Raw genomic sequence first — 17405 nt, 5'->3', positions numbered from 1 at the left:
TAAAGCAATTATACTCCAATAAAGACGTTAAAAAAAAAAAAAAGCACAGTGAGCTAACACTGTACACCTATTAGATTTTTTAAAAATTCTAATAATATCCAGTGCTGCCTAGGATATGGAGCAACTAGAACTCTTATACTTTGCTGGTGGGAATGCAAAATGGTGCAGCCACTCTGAAAAAATAGTTTGGTAGTTTTTCATACAGTTGAACATGCATATGGCACTTGCCATATGACATAGCAATCCTACCCATCCGTGGATATTTACACCAAAGGAATGAAAGCTTATATTCATACAAAAACCTGTACACAGGTTCATATGGTCAAATACCGAAAACATCCCAAATGTCCTTCAATGAGTGAATGGATACACAAACTGTGGGACATCCATACAATGGAATATTATTTACCAATAAAAAGGAACAAACTACTGATACACACAAGCTGGATGAATCTCAAAGGCATTATGCTGAAAGAAGCCAGGCTTAAAACGTTGAGTACACTTATATGACATTCTCGAAAAGACAAAACTGTAGTAATGGAGAACTGATTAATGGTTGCCAAGGCTTATGGGGTGGGGGGGGATATGACTACAAAGGAATAGCAAGAGGGAGTTTTGGAGGCGATGTTCTGTATCCTGATTATGGTGGTGGTAACACTAATCTACCCATGTGTTAAAATTCACAGAACTGTACAAGTCGGTTTTACTGTACACTAATTTAAAAATAAATTTTTTAAAAAACTTCAGAGCTGGCTCTGGCTTAGCACCTTTGGGTCTGTAGATATTAAAGTGTCCATGGGCTGACTCTGACTGCCAAGGGCCTTCTTAAAGCACAGCCAGAAGCAGTGTCTGCTGCTGTAAACTACGAGCACTAAGGAAAACACTTGCCTTTCCCTCTGACTTCACTTTTAGCTCTCTATACATGGGCAAAACTCAAAAAACAGAGATCCCAGTGAGAAAACGCACCCCATCCATCCTTTACTTAACAGATACTTACTGAGCAAGTTCTAGCTACGAGGCAGAGATACAACAATGAACACATTCGGATTCATTTCCCTACCAGGTTCACAGTGTAATGAGGGACACGGGCCCGTCCACAAATAATTTCAAGACAGGAGGTGTAGGTACAGAGATATGCCACGTGCTATTGGAGCCCAGAAGGATATGAGCCCTGCCAGGGCAAGTCAGGTAATGCTTCCTAGAGCATACAAAGTGGAGAAAGGCATTCCAGGGAACTCGGGAGCAGGTTACATTTGAGTAATGTTTCCTGAGACTAGGGGATAGAGGGTGTATACAGCAGGGGATGGGGATGTGAACCTGAGGAGGCAGACTGGTGCCAAGTGTGACTGTTCTTGAAAATCGCAGCAAAGAATTCATACTTTAATCTGTCAGTTAGGGATTGCAATTTCAAATGCTTACATAAGCTGGAGTACATAATATAAATGAATAAAGCAGCCTGGGTGGAAATGATGGGACATTCTAGAGAGTTCTTGTCTAAATGAGGCAGCTGCTACTTACCAGTAGCTCCCTCTTAGGCTGCCATCCAGAAATCCTGGCCCAGTGTTACCCAGTGTAATTTTTCAAGAGAAACTGACATACTTTTCTGTAAAATCTCCCTATTTTTAAATGTCAGTATGAGTATACTTCTACAAATTATAAGATGCCATCGATTACAAAGTGTATTATTATTTTATGTACGAATAAGAAAGAAAAAAGCCACCCATCAAACAATGACACTCCATCGATTTTACGGCACGTTCCAATTTCAGAGGTGCTAAAATGTGAAAAAATGTGCATCTTAGAATCAATGAAATGCAGTAATTCTCATTTTCTCAAAACACTGTATAGACTCTGGGGTGAGGCTGCCAGATTGCAAACTCTGTTTAAGTGAAGGGGAGCCTAAGAGTAATCTGATTAGATTCACACTTTAGGAAGATCACTCTGAAGGTCAGATGTGATGACCTGGGAAAAAGCCAGCCAGAGAAAGACCAATGAGGAAGCTCCTGCAAGGATCCAGGAGATGGATGATAAGTGCTGAATTAAAGCGGTGGCAGTGGAGACGAGGCGCCAAATGTGAAGGCCTTTTGCTTTTTAATGTGAAAGTCTTTTAGGTAATAAGTCCCGCAGGTCCCAGACTGGGTACAGGTAGCAAGGGGGACAGAGGCATCCAGAATGATTCCAAGGTTCCTAGTTTGGAATACCAGATGGATTCATCACTTCTTCAACAATGCTCACTGGGTGCCAGGCACTGCACTGGGCCCTGGGGGTACAGTGGTGGATAAGACAGACATGGTCCCTGCCCTCTCGTCATTTATGGTCTAGTGAGTGACGCCATTAATTGCGGTAGAGTGTTACCGGGTATGGGGTAGGACACGAAGGGGGACAGGCGTGTTTATGGTGGAGAAAAATAACGAGTTAAAATGTCCCATAGCCAGTAGAAGCTCCTTTTAAAGCCCAGAAAATAAATCAGGTCTGCAGATTCTGATTAAAGAGGTCATCAGGTTACCGATAACAGCTAAAGTGATTAGAGAAGATAAAACAGGCAGGGAGAGCTTGTAAAGTCACAAGGCTATAGGGGCAAAATCAGAAGCCCGGGGGAATAGGGACATTTAAAGGGAATGAGAAGGAAGGAGCAAACAAAGGAGACTAAAAAAGCAACAGTCCGGAAAGGAAGAGGCCCAGGAGAGAGGGGTATCTGTAAACCAAGGGAGACATATTATCATATAATCCAATATGCCTTTATCTATAATTACTGCACAGAGTAATTTACCTTGGCAATGTACAATTCAGATTTTCAGAGTTTATGGGTGTTTTGCATGAATTCCAAATAGGCTTATCAGAACTGCTTCTTATTTAGAGAGTTGTGATATTTTTAAATATTGCCACAATCTGTTCGTTTAGCTTGCATGTGCTTGCGTTCTGCAGGCGCCTCAGTTTGACATCTAGCATGAGTCAATGGCAGAGCAATGTAATTCCTTCTATTTTTCCTTCTGCAGGAGCTATAATCTGTCATTCCAAGACAAATGTAAAACAAAGAATACACATTTATGCAATTCCCTCTCATGTCAAAGCACTGCGAATTGGGCAAAACTGACCTAGGCACAGACAACGGAGTCCCCTTGCAAGATCATCACGAGAGCCTTGGCCCAGAGCTCTGTAACAGGTGAGCCTGTGATATGGTAAGATACTCTGGTCCTCTGGACTTGTTCAGAAAGGCCCTTCATTTTATGGGAGAGGAAACCAGGCCCAAAGAGTTTAAGTAGCCTCCCCAACATCATAGTTGTACAACTTGGTGGCCAGTACTCTTTCTATTACATCAAGGTGATCCAATTCCACCCTATAAAGATAGCTCCAGGGATTTCCCTGGCAGTCCAGTGGTTAAGACTCTGCGCTCCCAATGCAGGAGGCACAGGTTTGATCCCTGGTTGGGGAACTAAGATCCCGCAGGCTGCACGGTGTGACCAAAATAATAATAACAAATAAATACCTTTCTAAAAGATAGCTCCAATACAATATATATTAAAGTATGACAAACTCCATACACAAAACATTAACTCTACTAGAGTTGGCCAAACAACTAGACAGAGGAAGGTTAACTTTTAAACATATAGTTCCACGTCTACCCAGATTTCATTCAGTTTATCTGCTACTTTAAGAGTTTTTATCCTTCCCTCTAAGTTTTACCAGTTCCACACAGGTTGAAGGAAAACAGACTCCTAGATTTTCACTTTGCTGGTTGCTGAATCTTTTAGTCTGACCTGCAGGCTCAGGACACAATCCATCGTCACGCTTGTAGATTTACTTGAAGAGGATTCCTCAGGCTCATCTGGAATTTTCCAGAGGTAGATTCTAGAATTATTCTTTAATAGGTTGCCTTGGCAACCCCACAATGATGGAGGCAGGTATGACAGTACCTGCCAGCAGAATGTGAACAACACAACCTGGCTGAGAGAACCACTTCCTGCGTACTGGGAAGGCAGGTCCCAGGTTCTTCAAGCTTTCTTTTTGCCAACCGTTGCCTCCCTTTCAACCATTTTTGTTTTTATGAACACAGACAACAACAGTTGGTTTCACAGAGGAATGTTGAAACTATTACCTAAAGCAAGGCCGAGGAAAGATCCACGGCTTTCTTTTCAAAACACTTGTTAGTATTGCCTCAGATGACTAAGAGTTTATGGTGAAGACTGTGGAAAAGTTTTTAGTTTAAGAATACTTATTCTTGGGAATTCCCTGGCGGTCCAGTGGTAAGACTCGGCACTTTCACTTCCATGGGCCTGGGTTCCATCCCTGGTTGGGGAACTAAGATCCCACAAGCCGCAGCCAAAAACAAAACAAAACAAAAACTTATTCTTGTCTTGGTTTTATTCATACATTCATTCAACAAATATTTGTTGAGCATCTATTGTGTGCAAGGCACTGTTCTAGACCCTGGGGATATACTACCAACAGAACTGACAAGGTTGGTTCCTTCCCTCATGAAGTTTATAGCCTTGTGGGGGAAGTAAACGTTAATCAAATAATCATAAAAATAAATGTGAAATTGCAAAGGAGAAGTACATGTATTATAAGAGTGAGTCAGGAGGTCAAGCAAAAGCTTCTGAAGATAACATTTTTTTTTTAATTTTATTTTATTTGGCTGCACAGCACGGCAGGTGGGATCTTAGTTCCCCGACCAGGGATCGAACCCATGTCCCCTGCATTGGGAGTGTGGAGTCTTAACCACTGGACCACCAGGGAAGTCCCTGAGGTTGATCTTTAAACTGACATCGGAAAGACAAATACTGATTACTTAGTTGAAAGTGCTGATAGGGGAATGGAGTCAAGCATACACTTGAATTAAGGTTCAGTGACCGGGAGTACATAACTGGACTCTATGATTTGGAGACTTTCAAAGGAGAATCTAGGGTTTAATATAGGTCTTAGTTTACTAAAGCTGAAGTTAGTATCTTCACCAATATCCCAAAGAGGGCACAACCTGTGAGTGTCATTTACATAAAACTCTCTAAAACAGTGCTTCTCAAACTCTGATGTACTTATAGATAACCTGGGGATCCTGTTAAAACACAGATTCCTGGGCCCAGCCCCTAGAGGTTCTGATTTAGTAGGTCTGGAGTAGGGCTCATGAATCTGTATTTCTAATTAATTCCCAAGTGATGGTAAAGCACACTTTGAGAGGCACTGCCTCATAACACAGTATGATATTTGTTTAAATCTCTCTTTTTCAACCCACTCTTTCATGACTTTTAAAGTCAAACTATATTCTACAATGCTTTTGTGATTTTTACGGTCAATTCAGTAGTATCACCAGAACAAGAGAATGTTGTGATGTATAAATCAAACAATGCCATAAGCTAAAGATTTCAAATATTTGGAAAGAATGAGAGAAATAACAATTATAAGCAAACTGAGGTATCAGTAATGTACTAAAACTTCACTAATTTACCCCAGTGAGGTGGACTGTTATTCTTATTTTGTAATAAGTTTGATTTACAAAGTGATTTTAAGGAAATGTAATACAAATTAACCTGATGTAACTAAGGACAGGCAATTTCTATACGTTTAATGACTCTTTTACTTTAACAGGTAGATAAGAGCTATTTGTAATGAATACTCTCACATTTTGAATGAAGTTCTGGATTTTACATTACATGAGATAAGAATAACCTCCCCGCTTAGGTCTCTGTTTCTCACTACTAAACACAATTCCTGCTGATACGCCATGATCCTGTTGGTATGGCTACATGAAAAGGACACTAGGAAAACCAGTTGGTGAGAGAGCCAAGATTTCTCTGCATTGTTTTTCCTGAGAAGGTTGCGAAGTTAATATAGGGTCTGGAGCAAACTACTGTCATTTTTAAAAATTAAAAATGAAGTCTCTGTGCGTGGAAGAATAGGAGGATTAGGAAAGGGGACCAGGAGTAAGTTCTTGTAATTTCGAGGAAACATCAGCTCTGCCACTTACAAGCTGGGCACCTTAGGTAACTTTTATTACTTCTCTGGGCCTCAGTCTTCTCATTTTTAATATGGGGATAATAATATTTAAATGGAATAATCTAAGTGGAAAATTCTTCATAAACTATAAAGTGCTAAACAGATATTAGCTACCATTTCTAGGAGAGGCCTAAATTTCCAGAGTGGTTACACATCCTGGAGAAGAAATGTGGTCTGACCGGTGGGTCGGGATGTGTCTGGGAGCATCAGAGAATTCAGTTCCAGAGTCAGATTGCTTGGGGTAATTTTCTAGCTCCACCACTTAACAGCTGTGTGTGAGCTTGGGAAAATTACATGACCTCTCTGTGCCTGTTTCTTAAAAACCAGGATAGTAATAGCACCACCCACACTGGGTTGATGTAAGGAATAAATGGGTTCATACATATTGTGGCAGCCACTGCTAGTTGCCTAGCCAGTATCTATTCTCCTTTCTTCCTTACCAATAAAGTCCCAATTTTATTCTAGGTGGCAATGGACTCAGCCACCAAAACTTGATTTGCTAGGATCCCTCGCAGTTAGGGGTGGTCATGTGACTCTGTTCTGGCCAATACGATATAAGCTGAAATCTACTGGCTGAGGCTCCCAGAAAAGCAATTTTTCTGCTAAAAAAGACAAGACTCAGCTGTCATGAGCCCTTTCCTTTTTGCCCTTCCCCCACTGTGCCTGGAACCATGACATAATGCCTGGAGGAGGAGCAGCCCTCTTGAGTGCCTTAGGAAGAGAGGCTCATGCTGAGAATGATATTGCAGAAAGACTGAAGGATGAGCCTGGGACACAGATGATGATGTGAAGTTGCTTCTTTCCTAACTTCATATCACATGAGATAAAAGCCAACCCCTCTGTGTTAAGTCCCTGTTATTTCATCATTTACCTCATCACACGCAGCCAAACATTCTCTAAGCAATACACTCGTAAAGCTGTTTGAGTGATGCCTGGCTTACAGTTAGTATTCAGTAAATGTTATTTGCTCAGCATTTTGTTGCCTAACCAGGTGGCCGACAAGTATTCCCCTCGATCCCTTGCAATAGTACCCCAATTTTCCTTTATGAGATCAACCCTCTCCCCATTCTAAGCCCTGTGGTTTGCATGGGATTGACACCACCCTCCACTCTAAGTGTGAGACTTGACTGGCTTAATTCAATCAGCATGAGCCCACTTCCCAAGCAACAGTGACTGCCCAGGGCTGGGCACATAACACAGGCCTAGGCAGCTCGCACATCCTCTTCTCCTGGCAAAAGGGAGTGTTCAGGTGGGCATGTAACTAAAGGCAGGCAATATGAGTAATCTCCGGGCTCCTATTTAATCTATTTAATCAAATCTACAGTCAAGTACAATAAAAAATTCATATCCAAATCGCCTTTCCCAAAGAAAAGAAACAGCAATAAAATCTACCATTTGCAATTGTGTGAATTCATTCAAATTTCTCTTCCAAAAGAAAAAAACCCCAGCCGGCTGAAACTGTTTTGTTTTTGTTTTTTGTAAACACGTCCAGGAGAACTCCTTTAAGAACAGATGTGCATCTGGGTTTTAGAATGAACGTTGGACCCGGAGGCAGACACTGGAAACCTATGACTAATATTGAAATAATATTCACAGACAGTTGTCATGGCAGCCTGCTCATTCTGCACAAAATAGAACTCACTGCATTTTAACGGGATTTAGCAAAGGAAAGCTGCTAGCCTGCAGACAGCCTCTAACTGAGTTAAACAACCTATTAATTGGTTTTGGTTTTATTATTATATATAGCCTTCAGACTGTACCCTAACTGTATCCAAAAAATCACAAACACTTAAAATCAGTAATACAAACAGATAAGATGATCTTTGTTTAACACCTCCACCATTCTTGAAATCTTCCCATCAGACTATGAGGAAAGCTTAGAGGCAAGTCCCATTGTGTGCACAGCTGAATCCACTTAAATCTAAAGACAGTAAGTTTGGTGGAAGTAGAGTGAAATTTCATTTCCGTCACCAATTAGCATTGGCTGGACGCAAAGTCCCAGGGGAGTGACTTTAGAAACTGGAGGCATCTCAAGTCACATAAATAAGGGAGGGGGAGACAAAGTATTTTCAGCTGATCTGTTTCTCTTGAGCGGCTATCAAATCTAAGCTCATTGAATGTGATTGCAGATGATTTTGTAGATTATATATAGCTGGTGTTGAGGGGAATGCTACACGAGGCCATCTTTCCCTTTAGACAGGCTTTTGCACATCACCCTGCCCCTCTGCCTTCTCTTTTGAGTTTCTTCTTTAAGAAAGAAGAAGACAGGGTCTAATTAAAATTCAGTAACATCCAAAGTTAGGAAAAACCACATCAAGCCATTATCATCCATTAATATCTTGGAATAAATCAGTCCTTTGGGTTAATTAATGTTCTTCAAACTCCTTGAGATGGGGCCATGTCATACACTTAAAAAAAAACCCAAAAAATTCCCACACTACCAAACACTGAGCTCCTAGACGTACTGCAGGTATGTGACAATAAACAACTTCAATCAAGGGACTGGGACAGTGAGGAGCAGTCCCTCAGTAGCTGGTGGGCAGATTAAAGACACTGTCAAAATGGTATAGGAGAGAAATGTGGAAATGCTGAATCAGTAGTGATTGTATTTTCCCTCATATGACTGAAACTCCCACTAAACAGTAGCATTAAAGATTAGGGATTTTACTTTTCACATATAACCAGGAGTCTGGAAGTAGTAAATTTGGGGCTGGGACCCAGGTACCTTCCTTCTTTCTGCTGAGCAATGTAGCTTTCTTCCTCATAACTGTCAACTCATGGTCACAAAATGGCTGCTCTCCCTCCAGCATCACATTTGCATTCTGAGGAGAAAGTGAAGCTAAGGGCAAAATGGGGCATACCAGCTGAGTCTACCTCCTTTTAAAGAAATGGTTTTGTAAGCCCAACTACTTCCATACAAGTCATTGGCCAGAACTGTGTTACACAGTCTCTTCTAGCTGTAAGCGAACCTGGGAAATCAAACTGTTTTAGCTGGACACATTGCAGAGTCAAACAAAATCAGGGAGTGCAGTGTAAAGGTTAAATACAGCCTATAGAGCCAGATGGCCTGGGTGTTAAAACCCCACTCCTTTATTTACTACCTGTGTGACTTAGTTACCTAATTATTCTGTGCTTTGGTTTTCTCATCTGTAAACTAAGCATAGTAACAATACCTTTCTCACAGGGTTCTTGTGAGGATTAAATGAGTTAATATGAGTAAAGAGTTTGAATAGTCTCTAAAACATAGCAAGCATTATAGAAATGTTTATTCTTCTTATTTTTATTACTGACAAAAAGAAGAATGGATATTGGATAAGCAACTGGCAGTATCTGCCACAGATGTGTTGCCCACTCTGTAACCTCAACCTTCCTGGTTACTGTAATACGTGGGAACAAGTGCCCTGCTGCATCTGAGAACTGATGGCTGCCCAGGACGTCGGAAAACCAAAGCCCTGACCTGCCAAAGCGGCGATTCCCATGACCATCAGCCTCTTTTCGCATTTCCTGGGAACTGAGGGCAACAAAACTTTCCAGTGTCTGAGCCAGGGAAGCACTGCCAGCCACTGCGGTGATGCCCAAAATTTTAGACATGAACCATCAGGACTCCTTCAGTTGCAACAGTCAGTAAACCCGACTCCCACTGGCCTAAGCAAAACTGGAAATGCACCCTTCAAATAGCTGAAGAGTCAACAAGTATACTTAAGGTCTGACTTGGTCGAGGCCTTAAATGATAGCACCTGGTAGCTGTTTCTCAGCTCTAATCCCTCGCTGTTGGCTCCATTCTCAGGCTTCAGGCAGGCAGCCGATGTCTTCCAGACTTTGTGGTCACCCACACTATCTTCTCAACATCCTCCCTATGTTTTGGTAATTCCCCACATCTGAGTCCTCGAAGGAGAAACAAGAAATTTGCTTTTCCAGCCTCTCTCATAGCAGGAGCACAGGTATGTGACCTAGGCTCTGCCAGAGACCTAAATTTAGAAAAGGGCAACACAAGGAGTCAACGGGTTATGAAAGCCATCCTCTGCCAGAGTTAGTGGCAGAAGGGTCCAGTTTGCAGATACAGCAGTGACAGAGACTCTGGGCCCCATCACTGGCTTGCACTGCTAACTCTGCATTCAGGAGGGGCAGCAGTGGGCAGGCATCTTTGATGGTGCAGCCCCGCAGTGAGATTTAGACATTATTCCTGGCTTTGGAATCTCCAAAGCCTTCTCGGAGAGCCTGTGGGCCACTGTATATCCTTTAATAAACTCATTTTCTTCTTAAACTAGTAGGAATGTTGAATCAGCTTAGGTGATGTTATACCCCAAATCTTAGTAGTTTACACTTACCAAGGTTTATTTTTCACTCCTGTTCCTGCGCAGGTTGGCTGCAGTTCTGTAACATGTGGTCTTCCCTGTAAGACTCAGGCCAACCTCTCTCTGGGGCAGTGCTGTACTCATAACAAAGGGGAAACATCAAAGCAGCACCCTACAAGCTGGCTCTTCACACCTGTGCTTGGAAGTGAGGCACATCGCTTCTGCCCACACCCTACTGGCAAAAGTCAGTCACTCGGTCAAGACTATCAGTGGGGCAACTGTGTAAAAATCCCACGTAGGGAAGAGCAGTAAATATTTTGGGCAAGAAGGCTCTGCTGTAGGCAACTCAGAGCCCCGTCTGATACAATGCAATAATCAGATGGCAGCAGAACCTCCAGCCTCTGGATTAGCTCACGTTGCGTCCAGGGTGAACACGGAAATGTCTCTTCTCAGGAATTCACACAAAGGCCCAGGATTAGCTGTGATTGGGACTGACCTGATGTGAGTCATTCCGAGTCATTCCCCAACCCTGAACAGATACATTCAAGACATATTCATTGAGTGGTTACTATGTACTAGGCGCTACTTAGGTTCTGTGGAATACAGCAGTGAACAAAACCAAATCCATGCCTCACGGAACTTTCATTCTAGTTGAGAATGATAGGGGACAGACAATATCTAGAAATAAGTAAATATCTAGAAAATTAGATAGCGACAAGCACTGTAGAGAAAAATAAAGCAGGAAAGGGGGATGCTGAGTTTCCAGGGTGAAGGGGAAAGGAAAATAGCAATTTTTAAATAGGGCAGTCAGGAAAGGCCTCACTGAGAAGATATTTGAGCAAATACCTGAGCAAGATGAGACAGCAAGCAATGGGGCGACCTAGGGAAAGAGCAGTAAAGGCTGCGAGAACAGCAGGTGCAAAGGCCCTGAGGCAGAAGAGTCCTACTGTGTTTGAAGAACAGCAAGCAGGCAAGTGTGGTCTTGTAAAGGCAATGTAATAGGATATATGATCAGAGAGGTAATAAATGGAAGATCAGATCATGTAGGGCCTTGCAAGCCACTGTAAGGCTCTGGCTTTCTTTCTAGTTAAGGTGGGGAGCTATTGAAGGGTTTTGAGCAGAAGTGACACGATCTAACTTAGGTCTTAAAAGGATCACTCAGGCTTCCCTGGTGGCGCAGTGGTTGGGAATCTGCCTGCCAATGCAGGGGACACGGGTTCGAGCCCTGGTCTGGGAGGATCCCACATGCCGCAGAGCAACTGGGCCTGTGAGCCACAACTGCTGAGCCTGCGCGTCTGGAGCCTGTGCTCCGCAACGAGAGAGATTTGAAGTGTGAGGGGAAAAAAAGAATCAAGTATGATTTCTTCCATTTTTCTCTATGTTTGAGGCCTCAATAACTGGAAAGATGAGGTTGCCCTTATCTGAGACAAGGAAGACTGAGAAAGGAGAGGGGGTGGAGATCGGGAGTTTAGACACAGACAGAATAGGACTGAGATACCTATTAGACATTTAAATGGACATGTACAGCAGGTAGATTTGGAGTTTGGGAGAAAAGTCTGGACTAGAGATATAAATTTGGAATTCATCTAGGTTACAGACCATATTTAAAGCCATTAGATTAAATGAGGTCACCAGAGTGGTGAGAATGAATAGAAAAGTCCACGAACTGAGACCTGTGGAACACCCATGTTTAGAGGTCAAAGAGATGAGATAAAGCAAAGGTGACTGAGAAGGGTGACTGGTGAGGTAGGAAGCAAAAATCAGGAGAGGGTGGCATCCTAAAAGCTGGGAGGGGAAAGTGCTTCCAAGAGGAGGAGAGGAACCGGAGAGAGCACCTAAAGACACATTTTCTAAGAGTTTTGCTATAAAGGAGAGCAGAGAAATGGGAGTAGTTGAGGCAGCAATGAGATTAAGAGATTATTTTTTAATGGTGAGAATAAAATTACAGTATGGGACTTCCCTGGTGGCACAGCAGTTAAGACTCTGAGCTCCCAATGCAGGGGGCCTGGGTTCAATCCCTGGTTGGGGAACTAGATCCCACATGCATGCCGCAACTAAGAGTTCGCATGCCACAACTAAGGAGCTGGCAAGCCACAACTAAGGAGCCCACCGGTCGCAACTAAGACCTGGTGCAACCAAATAAATAATAAATAAAATTTTTAAAAAAATTACAGCATGTTTGTATGCTGACGGGAATGATCCAATAGAGGAGGTAAATAAAGATGCAGGAGAGGGACTTCCCTGGTGGTGCAGTGGTTAAGAATCTGCCTGCCAATGCAGGGGACACGGGTTCGAGCCCTGGTCCGGGAAGATCCCACATGCCGCGGAGCAACTAAGCCCATGCGCCACAACTACTGAGCCTGCGCTCTAGAGCCCGCAAGCCACAACTATGGAACCTCAGTGCCACAACTACAGAAACTCAGTGCCACAACTAATGAAGCCGGCGTGCCTAGAGCCTGTGCTCTGCAACAAAGAGAAGCCACCACAGTGAGAAGCCCGCGCACCGCAACGAAGAGTAGCCCCCACTTGCCGCAACTAGAGAAAGCCCACGTGCAGCAATGAAGACCCAATGCAGCCAAAAATTTAAAAAAATTTTTTAAATAAAATAAAATTTAAAAAAATAATAGTAATAAGTAAATAAAGATGCAGGAGAAAGAGGGGAGTTGTTGCAGGGCTTTCCTTGAGTAGGCAAGCGCAGGTGGAGGGCTGGGTGTCGACAGGAACTCAAACAAGTCATCTAGGGCAGTTCTTAACCATGGCACGATTGACATTTGGGGCCCAGTTATTTCTTGTGGTGGGTGGCTGTTCTGTGCGCTGCAGAATGTTTCACTACATCCCTGGTCTCTACGCACTAGATGCCAGTAGCACACTAACCCCGACAGCCCAGAGCGTCTCCAGACATCGGCAGATAGCCCCCAAGATTTTGCCCCCTCCCCCAGGGAACATTTTGGGTTCTCCCAACTCGGGGAATGGTGCTATGGGCATCTAGTGAGTCGAGGCCAGGGATGCTGTGCAACATCCTACAATACACAGGACAGCCCCCCACGACAGAGTTACCCGGTCCCAAATGTCAACAGGGCTGTGGTAGGAAATCCCTGATCTAGAGGCAGGGCCCTGGTCTAGATCTAGGAGGGCACAGATGCAGGCAGGTGAGCAGACGTGGGGCTTACCTGTGGAAGTTCTCTTCAGGTTGCTTGCATTTTTTTTTCACTGAAATAAGGAAGCAAGGCCATCAGCTGTAGGTGAGGTTGGGGAAGGAGGTACAGGAAGTTTAGGGAGAGAAGACATGAACCTGTTCTCTAAGTGAGGTGGAAAATGAATGGACAGGGAAAGTAGACATGATTCTAGGCCGCGTTAAGAACACATTTGAGGTACTTACTCAAGAATTTAATGTGAAACCAGTAGGCCTGAAGGTGTGTTCCTCCTGGGGCCATATTCAGAGGTGGAGTGGGGAAACAGGTGGATTTAACAGACTGGTTTTGCCAACAAGTGCAAGCAACAAAGGGGCAAAGGAGTGATAAAAATGACCACAGAACTTGAACTGGGTAAGAAGACTGAGGGATGTAATTAACTATGAAAAGGCAGGTGGGCAAAAAGTAACGAATACCCATTCCAACAGGCTAGTTTCAAATGTTTTGATGAGCCGTAAAAGGGGAAAAATAAGGTGAACTCTGCCATGCTAAGGTAACCACTCACTTTCCTTAGTAAATACTTGAATATACACTGAAAGACAAAGTACAATCATTTCTAAATGAAATCAGGTCAACGGAGCTTCCTAAGTCAGCTCGGTGTTTGGGGCCATGGTTTCCTTGGTTGACGAAAGCCAAACCATCAGTGAAGGAAGCCATCAGTGAGGAAACCATCAGTGAAGCCAAACGCTGGGGAAAGCCACACTAAACACCTGAGAAATCAGAGGACTCAAAAAGTTTGAAGTGACTTCTAGTCTTTATTTGCTAGTTTGTTTGTTTCTCTGGTAGTTGTTCAGATGATTATGGGCAGACCCGGGGGTGACAGGCCTCACAAATCTGACTGAACAGACTAAAGTGCCAAGGGAAACTGTGGCCAGCTGCGGCACTAGCCATGACGCTGGTGGTATCAAGGTGAAAGTCATCAACAGCGGTTTACGACAGGCTCTTAGTTCTGGCTTTTAGGGATTTCATTTAAAAATTACAAAAGACAAAAAAGGTATCCACTGGCATGCATACAAAATATTACAAGAGACCAATGGCACTTATGGGAACAACATGTAGCCTCTATGAACAAGGGCCTCCCCACGTCACTTAGGTATCAGAAAACTGAGTATGAGCCCAGCCCTGCCACTCACCAGCAGAATGGTCTCGGCAAGGCATTCAAACTCTTCGGCTTCAAGTTCTTCAGCTGAAAAATGGAGATAGTAATACTTACCATGGCTACCTCACAGGAATGTATGTGAAAGTGCTTTGTAAACCATATTGCACTTTACTAGCAACAGAGATTGTGAATACACCTTGGAGGCAGCAGAGGAGTGGAACAAAAGTCTCCCTCTTTTTTGCTAAAGGCAGAATCCTGTGTTGCGTGCATCAGAGGTGTACCAGCCTCTTTTCTTTGTGTGGGAACCTGGCGAAAGCTTGCACGTGGCGAACCCACCCTTATAGCAAGGGCAGACAGAAAGCTCGAGGAAGGGCAAAGTATTCCCTAGAGACAAACCAAAACACGACTGGTGAGTGTAATTTTAGGCCCAACTCTTGACAGCCTTGTTTTGAACTGACAAGGGTTTGGCAGCGGGTGAAATGTACTGATTACTGGGCATCATGGGAGTCATTATGGCTCACTGACTAGCAGGAAACATGGAGTTTTCATGAATTCACCCTCTGGCTAGTGGCTGTCCACCCATGGTCATCTCATGGCTCACAACCTAAGCGTCAAGTGCTCAAGAGGCCTCTCGAAACCTATCAACAAAAAGGCATTCTGGAAGGGGTCCATGATGAACATTACAGGGAGCTAACTAGGATATAGGAAACCTGGTACTAAAGAACCTAAGCCAGCCTGCCTCTAACTATTTCTGTGGAAAAATTTACATGGCAGATAAGTGCCTCCATTTTCCCAACCCGGAAAGTAGAGATAACATTTAGACCCAGAGGGGAAAGGGGGTGTCTAGTCCAGCCCATGCATTTCACAAAGGGGTATACAGAGGCTTGGAAAGTGAACTGATGTTCAAGAATACACAGCTAGTGAGTAGCCAAGGCAGCGCTAGAGTCCACATCACCACCCCCAGATTGGTGCGCCTTCCACCCACCTGTTTCTTCCAGGGGCCTTCCCAGGAAGACAGGAGTTGGCTGAAGGGGTTGCTTTCACACAATTAGTATCACTTCTCCATCATTCTGCCAGCCTCAAAGGAAGACGCCTGGGAAAAGGACAGCCGCAGCCTTCAGCCACTCCAACTCACCACTGAAAGAGCCGCCCCCCACCCACCCAAATGGTTTCAAGTGAGTTTTCAAGCTTGAGGATGGCGAGCAATCCCAGTATGGTGACGGAGATCCATCCAGAAGCACTGGGGAGGGCAAACGGCACCGACAATGGAAACCAAGAAACGATACCATACAGGCGCCCTTCGTAATGGAGGGTCCCAGCACCTTATCGGGACCACAGTCCTGGAAGCACAGGGGCAGGCTCATGGGCTGCACTCTCACGGGCCCGCGCTGCGTTTAATGCTCTGCTGTCATGGTTGTGGAATTCTCAATAACTTATGATCAAGGAACCTGATATTTTCATTTTGCATTGGGCCCCTCAAATCTTGTGGCCGGTCCTGCTTCCCCCTCCCCGCGCCAGCCAAAGAGACGGCCTGTTTATACCGGCCTCCTCACCCCTCCCCTACCCCAGACAAATAAGATCAAACAAAAGCCCAGTAATTTTTAGCCCCTCTGGGGCTTCGGAAGGGGAAGAATGTTGTGGAAAAGGTCAGGGGACCATAAAGAGCCTGTATCCTCGGGGAAGAGGCAGACTGACCAGCTGCCTTTTCCAGCCCTGGCAAAATAAAGGCCAATATAAAAATGACCCCCCAGCCCACCCCCCTAGCCCCGCGCTGCCTGAATCTTCGGCTCCTTGTGGTGCTCCTGTGCGCCCTGCTCCGGACTCAAGGCTTCCAACGCTGCCGGAAGCGGCTCAGTGTGCCCGTGGGGAAAGTGGGGAAGTGCGGGTCCCTCACAGGCTGAGGGAAGCTGCCAAAAGGGGCCGCGCCCCGGACACTGTCCCCTTCCGCCCACCGGGCCGACCTCGCCGACGCCCCGGCTGCGGGAAAGTTTGGGGAAGGGTGACTAGTGGGGCGGCGCTCTCGCCAGGAGGGTAACCCCTCGCCCCGGCCTCCCCGTGGTCGCAGGGGCGACGAGTCCGGCGGGGAAAGAGGACGAGCGACCCAGACGCCGGAGCCGGAGCCCGCCACCTGGCCGCGAACACCAAATCTCGCAGGCGGCGCGGGGCTACGGCGGGGGTGGAGTTACGGCGGATGGGCGGGGTTTCAGCCGAGGAGCCGGTTCTCATGTGACACTATGAATAAAGTAACGATAAAAGAGGTTTTCGCGGGGGTTCCATAGTGTAGTGGTTATCACGTCTGCTTTACACGCAGAAGGTCCTGGGTTCGAGCCCCAGTGGAACCAGGCTTAAGAAGCTGATTTTTCACTCTTTATTTAAAGAAGTGCTTTTCTTTCTCCCATTATTATTATTATTATTTTTAATCTTTGCCTACTTTTTGGAAAGTCTTTATCGCAGAAGCGTAATGACAGATAGCCACTCCTCCCATCCCCGCCGCCCTCGCCCGACCTAGGAAACAGCAGAAGTGGGGGCCTGGCCGTGCTGTAGTCCCGAGGGCGACCCCGCCCCGCCAGGGTCCTACCCCCACCTCTCCTTCGGTGCTCCGGGGCGACCTCGGGAAATCCGGCGCTCGTGGGAACCAAGATCACCCAGCACGGCCCCTTCCTTACAAACCAGGGCAGGCCGGCCCTCCAAAGCCTCCAACTAAAATATGGCAGTACAGCGGTGCTTTGACTGCAGTTAAATTATTAAAGGTTTATTATTATTAAAGGTTTAATTTTTTCATTAAACTCTAAAATACAGAGCAGAGAAAAAAATAGTTCTTTTCTTTCT

The 17405-nt window shown here is 44.8% G+C and overlaps 1 protein-coding gene and 1 non-coding gene across 7 annotated transcripts in view; one reads left to right on the top strand and one right to left on the bottom strand.

The window, feature by feature from the left end:
• PPEF1 (protein phosphatase with EF-hand domain 1) overlaps nucleotides 1-16692 on the bottom strand; it is a 150341-nt gene extending 133649 nt beyond the window's left edge. For 3 of the 6 annotated variants that reach the window (XM_068532953.1, XM_068532958.1, XM_068532957.1), the window contains exons 1-4: nucleotides 16352-16692; nucleotides 15562-15669; nucleotides 14611-14663; nucleotides 13457-13496 (exon numbers count right to left, since the gene is read on the bottom strand). The gene's annotated coding sequence lies outside the window, so the exon portion shown is untranslated. Of the gene's footprint in view, nucleotides 1-2770; nucleotides 3007-10319; nucleotides 10421-13456; nucleotides 13523-14610; nucleotides 14664-15561; nucleotides 15670-15898; nucleotides 16050-16351 lie in introns of those variants that run through there. The other 3 variants (XM_068532956.1, XM_068532954.1, XM_068532955.1) reach the window with 3 other exon arrangements.
• Nucleotides 16693-16845: 153 nt separating this feature from the next.
• Nucleotides 16846-16918, top strand: TRNAV-UAC (transfer RNA valine (anticodon UAC)). The gene has a single exon. It is a non-coding gene; the product is annotated as a tRNA-Val (tRNA).
• The last annotated feature ends 487 nt before the right edge of the window (nucleotides 16919-17405 follow it).

Source organism: Eschrichtius robustus, chromosome X (genome assembly GCF_028021215.1).
Source record: "Eschrichtius robustus isolate mEscRob2 chromosome X, mEscRob2.pri, whole genome shotgun sequence".
In the NCBI taxonomy this organism is placed as follows: Eukaryota; Metazoa; Chordata; class Mammalia; order Artiodactyla; family Eschrichtiidae; genus Eschrichtius; species Eschrichtius robustus.
This window is presented reverse-complemented; position numbering and strand designations above follow the sequence as displayed.